A 13,182-nucleotide genomic window follows, 5' to 3' on the forward strand; every position below is an offset into this window, starting at 1 on the left:
AATCCACGCTTTACCTTTCATGAAATGGAGAGCTGTCTTAATTCTAGATACACATTCCTTTGCATATTTTTTTCTCTTTCACCTACCAGTTTTTTTTTTTTTATTCCTGAGTGGTTTCTTGAGATAGTACCCAATAGACATAAAACTGTATTAGTTTAAAGATGGTATTTACATATTTCACCTTTTCTATAGAGCATGAAATAAATTTAAAATTTGATCCCCATGAGAGACTCAAAAATCAGATGTAATGGAGATACTTTGCTGGTATTCACTCAGTTCTTTTCAGCTACAGCAGTTTTCTAACATTAGTGATGGGTAATTGCTTGTTCTTGAGAATTTTTCTGTACTGGATATGGGAATGGTTGGCTTTATTACTGACGATTGCTATAGTTAGACACATTCCTGTTATGGTAGCTGCATATCTGGAGCCTATGTTTCTGGAGAAGTGAACATTATTGCCACACTATAAACATGAGAATGTTCTTCAATATGCTAAGTACTTGCTGGAATATTTCATTTCCTTCCAAGTTTAACTGGAAATTGGGTCTTTCCAGCTCCCTTTTTTCAAACCTTTTAGTACTTTTTAAATCTGTAGTCAATGGAAGTGAGGAGTTTAAAAGGTGGATAAAACAAATGAATTGTTAATATCCCTTTTTAAAATCTTATAGGAAAAAGGTATAAATCTCACAGATCATGATCTTAAATGTACTGCAGTCATTTGTTCCAGGTTATTTTCAGCTCAATTTGACTGATCTCTTGGCACACTAAATCAGACAGCAAAAGAGATTCAGTCCCACTATAAAACAAAATAATTCCATAAATAGGTAGTTAAATTATTGGCAACAAAATAATAAATTTAATTGTTCAGGTTATACTTAATGGTAAATGTGCTTTGTGATTCATTGAAGCCCATGTCAAAGCCAATTGTTGACTGCCAGAGATTTTCTTTTTTCTTTTAAATATCAGTCAACATTTGTGGAAGACTCTTCTTACAGTGATAGAAACAATGACTACTTCTGACTTCTTAAATTGTTAAAATCTTCACTTGTGGAATGATCAAATTTATATAGCTAGACTCCATAAAAGCACTTGAAGCTATATGTTTGAGGAATAAAACCAGCATTTATGTTAACACTCAGGCAATGTGAAAAGACACCAGGTGAAGGAACGGTGGATGCAACGGTTTTGCCTGCTTTAACAGCCATTTGGATCGCTGCCATGTAGGATGTCTTTAAAACAAAGGGGGAAAGAAAAAAAAACTCTGGAAAATGGGTGATTGGTTTCTTCAGTAATTCTTCAGATGAGATAGTTGACTACCTGAGATTTGGGTCATTGACTATGAATAATCATAGCAAAGTGTGATCAATTGCTCCCACTGCCATCTCTTTCTCCCTGATCCTTTTCAGAAGATTTATGAAAAGTTTCCTATGTGTGAAACTTGAAAGAAAGTGCCTCTGAAGAGTGCTTTTTCACTTTTAATCTCCTCAGAGGTGGTGGTGGAGATTTCCTTTAAACTGAATTACCCTTGCTTCATTCTATTACAATATAAAACTCATCTCAGGTAGGCAAGGATAGGATAGTGTGTAGAGTGTGGAATGGTGGGCTGAATAGAACAGGATGGGATAGGATAGGGGAGGAGAGGGTAGAAAAGGAGGGGGGTAAGGTAAAATGAGTAGGATAGGGTAGGGTAGGGTAGGATAGGATAAGATAGGGTAGAAAAAAAGGAAGGATAGGGTAGGGTAGGGTAGGATAGGATAAGATAGGGTAGAAAAAAAGGAAAGGAACTGAATGGAAGGGAAAGGATGGGATGGGATAGGATAGGATAAGACAGGATAGGATAGGCTGAGCAAGATAGGATTTGAGAATTGGAAGCAGTTTTAGAAATACGATCCAGCTCCCTTATTTTATAGATAAATAGAGATAAAGAGCAATGAAGTGACTTGCCTGACAACACAAAGTTAGGAACTTGCATAGTCAGGGGTTGAGCCCAAAATTTCTTACTCCAGATCTGGGGCTCTTTCTGTGAAATTGTCTCAGGCTATTCTGGTGCCCATTCATCTCTCTTTATTTTGATATACTTACTGAGTGTTCATCCTTCGTTGCCAAAGAAGACCATGCCATCAGAGAAATAATGACATGACTTGCACTTGACTTTGTTTTGAGTGAGTGAGGGATATGCAGGTCACCAGCCTCACTTCTCCTCCAGAGCCATCTGAATCCAGGGACCAGATATTCATCAGGATGACTGGAGATGACCCAGGATGAGGCAGTTGGGGTTAAGTGACTTGCCCAAGGTCACACAGCTAGTGAGTGTCAAGTGTCTGAGGTGAGATTTGAACTCAGGTCCTTCTGACTCCTGCACTGGTGCTCTATCCACTGCACCACCTAGCTGCCCTGCTTATTGACTGTAATGCATATCTGGAGACTGAATATACATTACATTGTATAGTCTTTGTTTCATGTAGCTGTATTTTTCTTTCCATACATTATAAGCATATTGAAGACAAGAACTATTCCTAATATGACTTTGGGAACCCCATACTCCTAGAACAAAATTTAATACATATATATATATGGAATAATAATCCAGGATCCTGTAGGGCTCTTTTTTGTTCTTGTGTGTGTGTGTGTGTGTGTGTGTGTGTGTGTGTGTGTGTGTATGTATGTGTGTGGAGAAGTGAGGCTGGTGACCTGCACAGCCCTCCCTCACTCAAAACAAAGTCAAGTGCAAGGCATGTCATCATTTCTCTGATTGCATGGTCTTCTTCAGCAATGAAGGATGAACACAACAGCATGTATGTGTGTGTGCATGTGTGTATGTCTATATATATGTGTCTGTGTGTATGTATATGCATGTGTATATGTGTGTGTATATATGCACACACATATGCATGTACCCACACATACATACCCAAAATCATTTTTTATGGATCTTTAGTAATGATGCCACAATCCCCCAATGATCTGTTTACTAAATGTTGGGAAACATTATTATACATTAACTTGATAAAGATATAAGAATATTTTCCATTACCTATATGGTCTGAAGGATTTACAGATTTAGAGCAAAAACATAGTCATATCATTTTGCAGCGCACAGTGGTTAACATTTTGAAGCCATTTTTGAGTTTACATATTTTATAAACAGGCATCATATTTGTCAATCAAGATCTGTCTGATTACAAAGGATTTTTCTCCTTGGTGTTTGTAATTTTGTGCTTAGCTCAAAGTACATAAGTTACAAAAATACAGTCATAATTATGGGTTATAGGAGATTCTTTCCAAGTTTTCTAAGTGTAATTATAATGGCATGGTTGAGTTTATTTGAAAAAGGTCATTGTGTACGATATAGTTTACCACTGACCTGTTTCTCTCTAGCACCTGTGGCTTTTATTCTTTGGACTCAGATTCCATGTTTATTGGATGTGCAGTCATGGATATAATGGAAGAAAATAGAGTGATGCAGGTGCTTCCCCAGATTAATAGGAATTCCAGTAGTTTGTCAGGAAAAATGCAAGTGCTAACTGTCCATCACATCATGAGAAAAAAAAAGCTTCAACTTTCTGATCCTGTGAATTTGCCTAAAGAAGTCCTTGTAAGCAAAAAAATGAATGTTTTTAATATGCCCCCCCCAAAATACCTAGAAGCCCCCTAACAAATGGGAGGCTAAAATGTAAATCATGTTTTAAAATATTTTTCATAAATACTCAATACTTCTCTTTACTATAATTATATTTAAGCTGCCAGTGAGCTGAGACCTTGCAGGATCTCTTAAAGAAAATCTAATGTAGATTAGATACTCACTGATCACTGCCACTTAGAGATGACATTTCCTGGAGGAAATTTTGTCATCCCTAAGGGATCCCATGGAACTGCAATTAATTTAAGAAGTAAACTATAAGCAAAGTGACCCTCACTTACCCAGGCATTAGAAAAGAAGACTGGACTTACTGGGTTAAAAATTCTAGGAGCACAAGGACTGTATAGCATTGAAATTTTGCAGCTTACCCCACTTAGAATTATGCTTTGTACATAGCTATAAGGACTGCACCAGTGATTTTATTGGGGAACTCTGGAGTGAGAGAAAGAACTTCTTCTACCAATGGAGAATGGCATCTTCTCTCAACTTTTTTATGCTTAGAGTGCTGTCTTAAAACATAGAGAGGTTAAGTGACTTACCCAGGGTCACTCAGCCAACATGTATTCCTAGAATAATCTCCTTGGCTTCAAAGACAGTTCTCCATCTATTACATGAAGCTATCCTCACTTTATACCGAACAGGTATTTAATAAGTATTTATTGAATTAAATGGCTACAGACTGTATAAACAATTTTTTCTAACACCTTTCCCTCCTTCATATACATACCTTTGATCTGGGTAATAACTCATTTTTTTAACCAAATAACATTTATTTTGTCATGGATTTAATCATATCGACACTTTCAGGGCTATAACTCTTGGTCTGTTTACTCAGGTGGGGAACCTGCAGCCTGGAGGCCATGTGTAGCCCTCTAGATCCTCAAGTGTGGCCCTTTGACTAAATCCAAACCTCACAGAATGCATCCCCTTAATAAAAGGATTTGTTCTGAGAAGTTTAGATTCAGTCAAAGGGCTGCACTTGAAGATCAAGAGGACCACATGTGACCTTGAGGCCCCAGGTTCTCCTCTCCTGGCTTAGACATTTAACACCCTCTAAGTGGATATTACAGGAGATCAAAACTATGCCAATCAGATATCACAGTCTACTAGGGCTTATCAGCACAGCCTCCAAAGTTTTGCTCTACGGGAACCATCAGTAGGTCACAAGGTCACACAACCTCTCTGTCTAACTGCAAAGCTAAAAATGCTTGCTAGATCTTAATTTTTCTATATAGACACAACTTAAGAGTCTCTCTGAATACAGAATTCACTCTAGGAGTCTGCACTTGGTGCCATGAAATAGACTTTCAAATTTTCTGGGTATGCATGCTTATAGATACAAGCAACAATTATTACTCTCTTTAGCTTATGCCAATTAACATTCAGTCTCAGATTCGTGGTCTTCTAATAGTCTCCTTTCATCTGGTTAGCAGATACCTATCACTTTCTTTGCTCAAGCCAAACTCAACTCTATCATCTCCATGCTCAAACCCATTCTGTATTTCATCACAGGTGTCTTAAGGACCATACCTCACATGCCTAATCTACCAACTACCAACTTTAGGGGAATGTTGTGACACTGTCTTATAGCCTGAGAGGTCATTCACAAGTAGAGGTGCCATAATATAATGGAAATATAGGATTCAGAAGTGAAAAGGACTCTAGAGATTATCTAGTCAGTTTGGTTCATTTAATTAAGCACTTAATACATGCTTATCTTGTGCCAAGCGCTGTGCGTGGAGCTAGGGATATAAGGACAAAAGAGGAGCTATGCTTATGTCTGGGAACTTGCATTCAACAATATAACAATAAAAAAAAAAACTAGATCAGGGGTTCTCAACCTGGGTTTTAAAAATATTTTGATAAGTATATTTCAATGTGATTGGTTTCCTTGGTAACCTTATTTTATTTTATGCATTAAAAATATTCAGAGAAGGGCTCCATAGGTTTCACCATGACATAAAAAAAGGTTAAGAATCTCTGTACTAGGGGGAAAACAAACTAATCCCTCTACAAAATCTAGCTAGCTAGCTAGCTATCAGTCTATCTAACTTAAAAGTAAATTTTGGTGGGAAGGGACATCACAAGTAATACGAAAACTGAGGTATAGTGATTTAATAGCAGAATATAATTTTTAAAAAATATTTTCCTTTAACTTTTGCGTTCTCATTGTCATACCTAATGCCATACTTTCAGTAGGTGCTTCGTGAATGTTGTTGTTGCTTAAGGTCACATAGATAGGAAATAGCCTGCTACTGTGAGCCCTCTTCCACGTGAGAACAGTCAATTGCCCTTCAGAATTTGTAAGCTTTTTGCCTCAGGCCCCTGAACTCTACATCCTCTACTGTTGAAAGTTGAACTTGGCACTCACTGCATGACCCTTTGGGTGCTTCTGCTTGCCTCCCTGAGTCAGAAGCTAGTTGATGAGTCCTGGAAGCCTTGAACTTAAACCACTGAAGATTTTCATCCTTAGTCCCTCTTCATCTCCACTGCCTGAGTTGGGGGTAAGGACAATAGAGAGGTCAATCAATTTTTTAGAGTATGTAGTGGTATCTATAATGACAGTACATTTATCAATTCAGGCAAAGCCTAGACAAAGTAAAGTGAAGGAAGGAAAGAAAGATGGAAGGAAGGAAGGAAGGAAGGAAGGAAGGAAGGAAGGAAGGAAGGAAGGAAGGAAGGAAGGAAGGAAGGAAGGAAGGAAGGAAGGAAGGGGGAGAGGGAGGGAGGAAGGAATAAAAAGTCACTAAATGCTTACTATGTTACAAGCAGTAAGCTAAGGACTCAGATTAAAAATGGAAAAAGCTAAACAATTCTTTTTTTCAAGAATGGGGAAGATAACATATAAAACAAATGTCAGGATCAAGACAGATGGGAATGACTGAGAAGTCTAAGAGGCAAGGAATATTACCTATGCAGGTCAGATGCCAGTTCTGGGGTCTTAAGAACATAGAGGCAGAGCATATGGTAACATCTGGTAGACCTGAGGAGGCAGTTACAGGACAAGTGATTAGGACTAGTGACCCTCCATTTCATTGGTTAAAATTGAGTTGGTGACTCATTTCATTTGCACACATCTGAGCAACTGAGAAGCCCAGATGAGTTCTGAGCAGTTCCTAATGGGAGAGGAGGTGAAGGAGGAGAGCTATCGATATAATGGCAAAATTTGGAGAACTTCAAATAGACATCAGGGTTCTTAAAATGGGAGTCACAGACCCCCAAAGATATTTAAAAGTGTTTGTGGAACTTGGATGGGGGGAGAAACCAATACATCTTTATGTATCTTTATTTTCATAAACCTCTCATTGAAATTCTCTCTCTCTCCACACAATACACATATGTTTATATACATACACATACATACACACATGTATATACACATATACAAATACACACACACATATATACACACCTAATTTTCTGAGAAGGGGTTCAAAGGCTTTATCAACTGCCAAAAGAACCATGACACACCACAAATAAATATGCAAGCATTAACAACAAGAGTAAGGTTAAAACTTCCATTCTACATTAGGTATTTCTTGGTCCTGGAACCCTCAAAAGGTTTCTTTGTCTTGCTTTGTTTTTATGCTTCCATATGTAGTTACTGGTAATGAATGTCTGACTGGATATACCCGACACTTTATTTCAACTTCTTTTATTTCAGCTAAGAGAGATAGTTTCTCCTAAAGCATATGGTCATACAGTTCTAGTCCCAGAAGAAGCAAAAAGACAAGTATCTTCTAAAAATTTATGTTCGAATTAAATTGTGAGTGAAGGTTACATGGGCCAGTGAATAGTTTTCATAGGTCATGTCATACTATATACAAAATATCCATTTTGAAGAAAAATTAAAAACCAATTGACAATCAAATATTTCCAAATGTACCAATAGTTGCCATCCAATTGACACATTGTCATATAAAGATGAAGGCCCAAAGTCAATTATTTCCTGTGGAATTCAATGGGATCATTATATCAGAATTTTTGTCCATCTAGTTTTCTTACTTTAAATTTAAACTCTTTTGACTTCAATTTTAGGGATGAAAGTTTGAGAGATAAAAATGTTAATTCCTTAACCATCTACTTGCATGCCAAAATGAAGGACTAGATTGTTTGCCTTGTTATTTATTTATAGCACAATTTAAAGTTAAAAAGAGTTTCTTACCTGGGATAGAATTTGGCCATAAGCAGTAATGGAAATGAAATTTACTCTGGGAACCCAGAATGTATTACTATGGAATCTTTGCAAATAATTGGCATTCTGACAGGATTTTGATACACCCCCCAGAATTCTGTTTTTCCTCCCACAGGCCGTGATTTGTCCATTAGTAACTACATGATTTTAGAGTGTAGCCCCGTAATTCCTTACTTCCAGGATTAAAAAACAACAAACAAAAACATTATCTAAGGGAGAAAATAATGAAGATTATAAAATGCAGAAGTGACCATAAGCTAAAAAAGAAATTCTTATGTGAACGTGTAAAAATCATATTTCAAAACATAGTAGAGTATTGTAGTATTTAGACATTTTCAGTTTTACTGTCTCTATTGTTTGTGGTAGTGGGTTTTATAATGACTTGAAATGAGCGGTTGTCAGTTGTACATTCTGTTCATAAATAAGTAATGTAAAAAAATTTTTGGTATTTGAACAAGTGCCCACACATTCTGCAGCTTCTCACTAAGATCAAGAGGGTTCTTATCAAAGCTTACATCATAGCATATTCTGAATACAGACGTATGCGACAGTGGGTTGCAATTAATAAAGGGGCCCATGTCTATGCAATCCTCCCTCAAACTAAAGATTTCTGAATACCCCTAAAGAGTCTATGAATGCATAGATAGAAATCCTTAATACTATAATGGCAAGGATTAGTTCGAGCTCATCAGAGAAAAGGAAAGAAAATTAAAGAGATGGTGACAGTTCTTCTATAATCTTTAAGCATCACAAAAGCAAATGATAACATAGGCTTGATGCCAATGTTTAGGCAGCTAGGTGATAGATAAGAGTACCAGGCTTGGAGTCATGAAGACCTAAGTCCAGATCCAGCCTCAGACACTTATTAACTTTGTGACTGTGGGCAAGTCACTTAACCCTATTTGCCTCAGTTTCCTCATGTGTAAAATGAGCTGAAGGAAAAGGCAAATCAGTCCAGTATCTTTGCCAAGATGCAGAGTTCTATACTAGTGAAACAACTCAACAACAACAGCCAACGTTTAAGACTATATTGTGGTCCATCTCCCCACCACCCTCCATTTGGGTACTTTGCCAAAATCTCATATTGCAATAGAGGTAAGCTTTGGTTTTTGAAATGGAGCACAAATTCTGACTGCCAGACTGAAAAAGTAGGGTGAACTAAATATGGAGAGGATCAGCATTAGAAGGCAGGGCTATCACGTAGTGCATTTATGATTTTTTAGCCACAGTCATTCATAAAGACCATCTGCTAAAATGTAGAAAGCTTGTAGTTTTCACTGGATCCATAAATTGTTATGCAAATTATATTGTACACAAGGCCATGGATTTGGTAAAACTACTGTATCAAAAGTCTATGACTTAAATTTTCAGGCCCAAATGGGTGGGAATGCTAAATGTATGGAACATTAAGGAAAGCTTATGCCTTTCCTTTCTCCCTTTCTTCCCATCATTTCTTTTCTTCCTGTTCTTCCATTCCTCCTCTTATTTCTTCTGTCTTCAGATCTTTCCCACTCTCACTCTTCTTCTCTTTCTTTGCTCTTTCCTTTCTTCTATTTAAATATTTTTTGGCTGCCATATTTTGTAGATATTGCCATAACAGCAATTGAAAGGGAAAAGTAAGTGGACTCTAATAACTGTGGAAATTTCTCGCTGTTCTCCAAAGATGAAAAGTTCTTGATCAAAGTGTTTCTGAACCTGTCACTGCTTTATTTATTTATTTGTTTGTTCATTAACTTATTCATTCATAATTTTTTTGTTTATTTTATTTATTTATTTTTAGTTTTCAACATTCATTTCCACAAGATTTTGAGTTCCAAATTTTCTCTCCATCTCTCCCCTCCCCCACCCTGAAACACTGTGCATTCTGATTACCCCCTTACCCCAATGTGCTCTCCTTTCTATCATACTCCTCCCTTCCCTTATCCCCATGTTCTCTTTTCTTGTAGGGCAAGATAGATTTCTACACCCCATTACCTACATTTCTTATTTCTCCGTTTCATGCAAAAACAATTCTCAACATTCATTCCTTAAACTTTGAGTTCCAACTTCTCTCCCTTCCTCCCACCCCACCCATCCCCAGCAATTCAATGTAGGCTATATATGTGTAGTTTTGCTAAAGACTCCCATAATAAGCATGTTGTGAAAGACTAACTGTATTTCCCTCCATCCTATCCTGCCCCCCATTGCTTCTCTTCTCTCTTATGATCCTGTCCCTCCCCAAGAGTGTTGACTTCAAATTACTCCTCCTCCCATTTGTCCTCCCTTCTATCATCCCCCCACCCCACTTATCCCCTTCTTCCAATTTTCCTGTAGTGTAAGATAGATTTTCATACCAAATTGAATGTCAATGTTTTTCCTCCTTAAGCCAAATGTGATGAGAGTAAGCTTCACTTTTTCCTTCTCACCTCCTCCTTTCCCCCTCCATTGAAAAAGCTTCTTCTTGCCTCTTTTATGAGAGAAAATTTGCCCCATTCTATTTCTCCCTTTCTCCTGCCAATATATTCTACTCTCATACCTTAATTTTATTTTTTTAGATATCATCCCTTCCTATTCAACTCACCCTGTTCCCACTGTGTGTGTGTGTGTGTGTGTGTGTGTGTGTGTGTGTATGCATAATCCCTCTGACTACCCAAGTATTGAGAAAAGTTTCAAGAGTTACAAATATTATCTTTCCATGTAGGAATGTAAACAGTTCAATTTTCATAAGTCCCTTATGATTTCTCTTTCCTGTTTACCTTTTCATGCTTCTCTTGATTCTTGTCTTTGAAAGTCAAATTTTCTATTCAGCTCTGGTCTTTTCATCAAGAATGCTTGAAAGCCCACTATTTCACTGAATGACCATTTTTCCCCCTGATGCATTATACTCAGCTTTGCTGGGTAGGTGATTCTTGGTTTTAATCCTAGTTCCTTTGACTTCTGGAATATCATATTCCATGCCCTTCGATCTGTTAATGTAGAAGCTGCAAGATCTTGTGTTATCCTGATTGTATTTCCAAAATATTCAAGTCGTTTCTTTCTAGCTGTTTGTAATATTTTCTCCTTGACCTGGGAACTCTGGAATTTGGCTGCAATATTCCTAGGAGTTTTTCTTTTCATACCTCTTTTAGGAAGTGACAGTAGATTCTTTCAATATTTATTTTACCCTCTAGAATATCAGGACAGTTTTCCTTGATAATTTCATGAAAGATGATGTCTAGGCTCTTTTTTTAATCATGGATTTCAGGTAGTCCCATAATTTTTAAATTGTCTTCCCTGGATCTATTTTCCAGGTCAGTTGTTTTTCCAATGAAATATTTCACATTGTCTTCTATTTTTTCATTCTTTTGGGGTTTTTTTGTAACTTCTTGGTTTCTCATAAAGTCGGTAGTTTCCATCTGTTCCATTCTAATTTTTAAAGAACTATTTTCTTCAGTGAACTTTTGAACCTTCTTTTCCATTTGGCTAATTTTGTTTTTTAAAACATTCTCCTCAATGACTTTTTGGGCCTCTTTTGCCATTTGAGTTAGTCTATTTTTAAAGGTATTATTTTCTTCAGCATGTTTTGGGGTCTCCTTTATTTAGCAAGCTGTCAACTCATTTTTCATGATTTTCTTACATCACTGTCATTTCTCTTCCCAATTTTTCCTCCACTTCTCTTACTTGATTTTAAAATCCTTTTTGAGCTCTTCCATGGCCTGAGACAATTGCATATTTATTTTGAAGGTTTTGGATGCAGAAGCCTTGACTTTTATGTCTTCCTCTGATGGTAAGCATTGTTCTTCCCCATTCGAAAAGATGGAAGAAAATAACTGTTCACCAATTAAGTAACCTTCTATAGTCTTATTTTTTTTTCCCTTGGGGCATTTTCCCAGCCAGTTACTTAATTTTTGAGTCCTTTGTCAAGAGGAGGGTATACTCTGAAGACCTATAAGTTCTCACTTCCTCCAACATGGCATAATCAAGGGAGAGGAGTTTACTCCACTCCTGGCTTGTGTTCTGGTCTGGGAGCTACCAAAGCTTTTCTGCCCAGGATCTGCAAGTAGAATTCTCTTTCCATAGCCTCCACCAGCTCCATTATGCCAGCATTCTTCCTTACTGCAGGGCAGCCACTCAGGACTAAGACCCAGATCTGGGGCTCAACTCCACCAGTGTCTTAAGGCTGAGGGCTCCAAAAATGGACACTGCTACTGCCGTCACTGTTGCCTCGGGTCAGGGCTAGGGGAGGACTCTACTGCCTTCTCATCCAGGTGAAAAAATTTTCTCACTTACCTTTGAAGCTGTCTTTGGAGTTTGTGTGTTGAGGCATCTGGGAACCACAGATGCTGCTGGGGATTCCACCTCCGAGGCCTGCTCTGGTCTTGTTTCTGCTGGTGCCATGCAGCCAAGATTGGGCTGGGCTCCTTGATCTGCACTCCACTCTGCCCCCTGCTTGATAGACCCTTCTTGTTGGTTTTCTAGGCTTCCTTTGGCTGGAAATCACTTTCACTCTGTTGTTTTGTGACTTCTACTGCTCTAGAACTTTTTTAGAGTCATTTTTTACAGGCATTTTATGGACTGGGGGGAAGAGCTAGAGTAGGTGCATCTTTCTACCCCACCATCTTGGCTTCACCCATCACCTGTTACTACTTTTTGCCTTCACAAATGATGCATTCTATAATCTTACAATTCAGGTCAGATGTAGAAATGGATGCCATGAATCAAGTGATCATAATTAGATGACTTCAGAAGGGGAGGAAATGCTTCAATCATGCAGCATTAGACAGACAGATACATAGACAGACAGACAGACAGACAGACAGACAGACAGACAGACAGATAGATAGATAGATAGATAGATAGATAGATAGATAGATAGATAGATAGATAGCACTTATTAAGCACTTGCTGTGTTCCAGGAACTGTGCTAAGCTAAAGATACAAACATTAGCAAGCAAGACAGTCCTTGCCTTCAAAGATTTACATTCTAATGGAAGACAACAGATAAAGAGCAACTAAGGTGTGAAGAGTATACAGCATATTGATGACTACCAAAGGGGCCTGATCTCTAGCAAGATAAGGTAAAAGCTCATCTCTCCAAATCTGGGGATTCAGAGGCAGAGTCCCAGGTTCTGCTGGAATGGAGATGAGAATGACGGTTGAAGAGCCAAAGACTTTTTATTGAGACAGCTTTAAAGGGTTGGGGAGGCCTGGCCTAGACAAGATCAGAGCCAGGGACCTAATTGACACAACCGACCTCTTAAGAATTATAGCACATTGATTGTTTACCAATTTATATTACAAATTGTACATAAGTCTTGTTAAATCATTAAAGCATATTTAGGAAGATATCCACTTATGAAATCTCTTCAGTTAATATGAGGTACTACAT

The 13,182-nt window shown here is 37.7% G+C and overlaps 1 protein-coding gene across 3 annotated transcripts in view; it reads left to right on the forward strand.

Annotated features, from left to right (window-relative positions):
• The window catches only part of FBXL7 (F-box and leucine rich repeat protein 7), a 499,606-nt gene that overhangs the window by 111,596 nt on the left and 374,828 nt on the right, over positions 1-13,182 (forward strand). The window lies entirely within an intron of this gene.

This window comes from Notamacropus eugenii, chromosome 4 (genome assembly GCF_028372415.1).
Source record: "Notamacropus eugenii isolate mMacEug1 chromosome 4, mMacEug1.pri_v2, whole genome shotgun sequence".
Lineage (NCBI taxonomy): Eukaryota > Metazoa > Chordata > Mammalia > Diprotodontia > Macropodidae > Notamacropus > Notamacropus eugenii.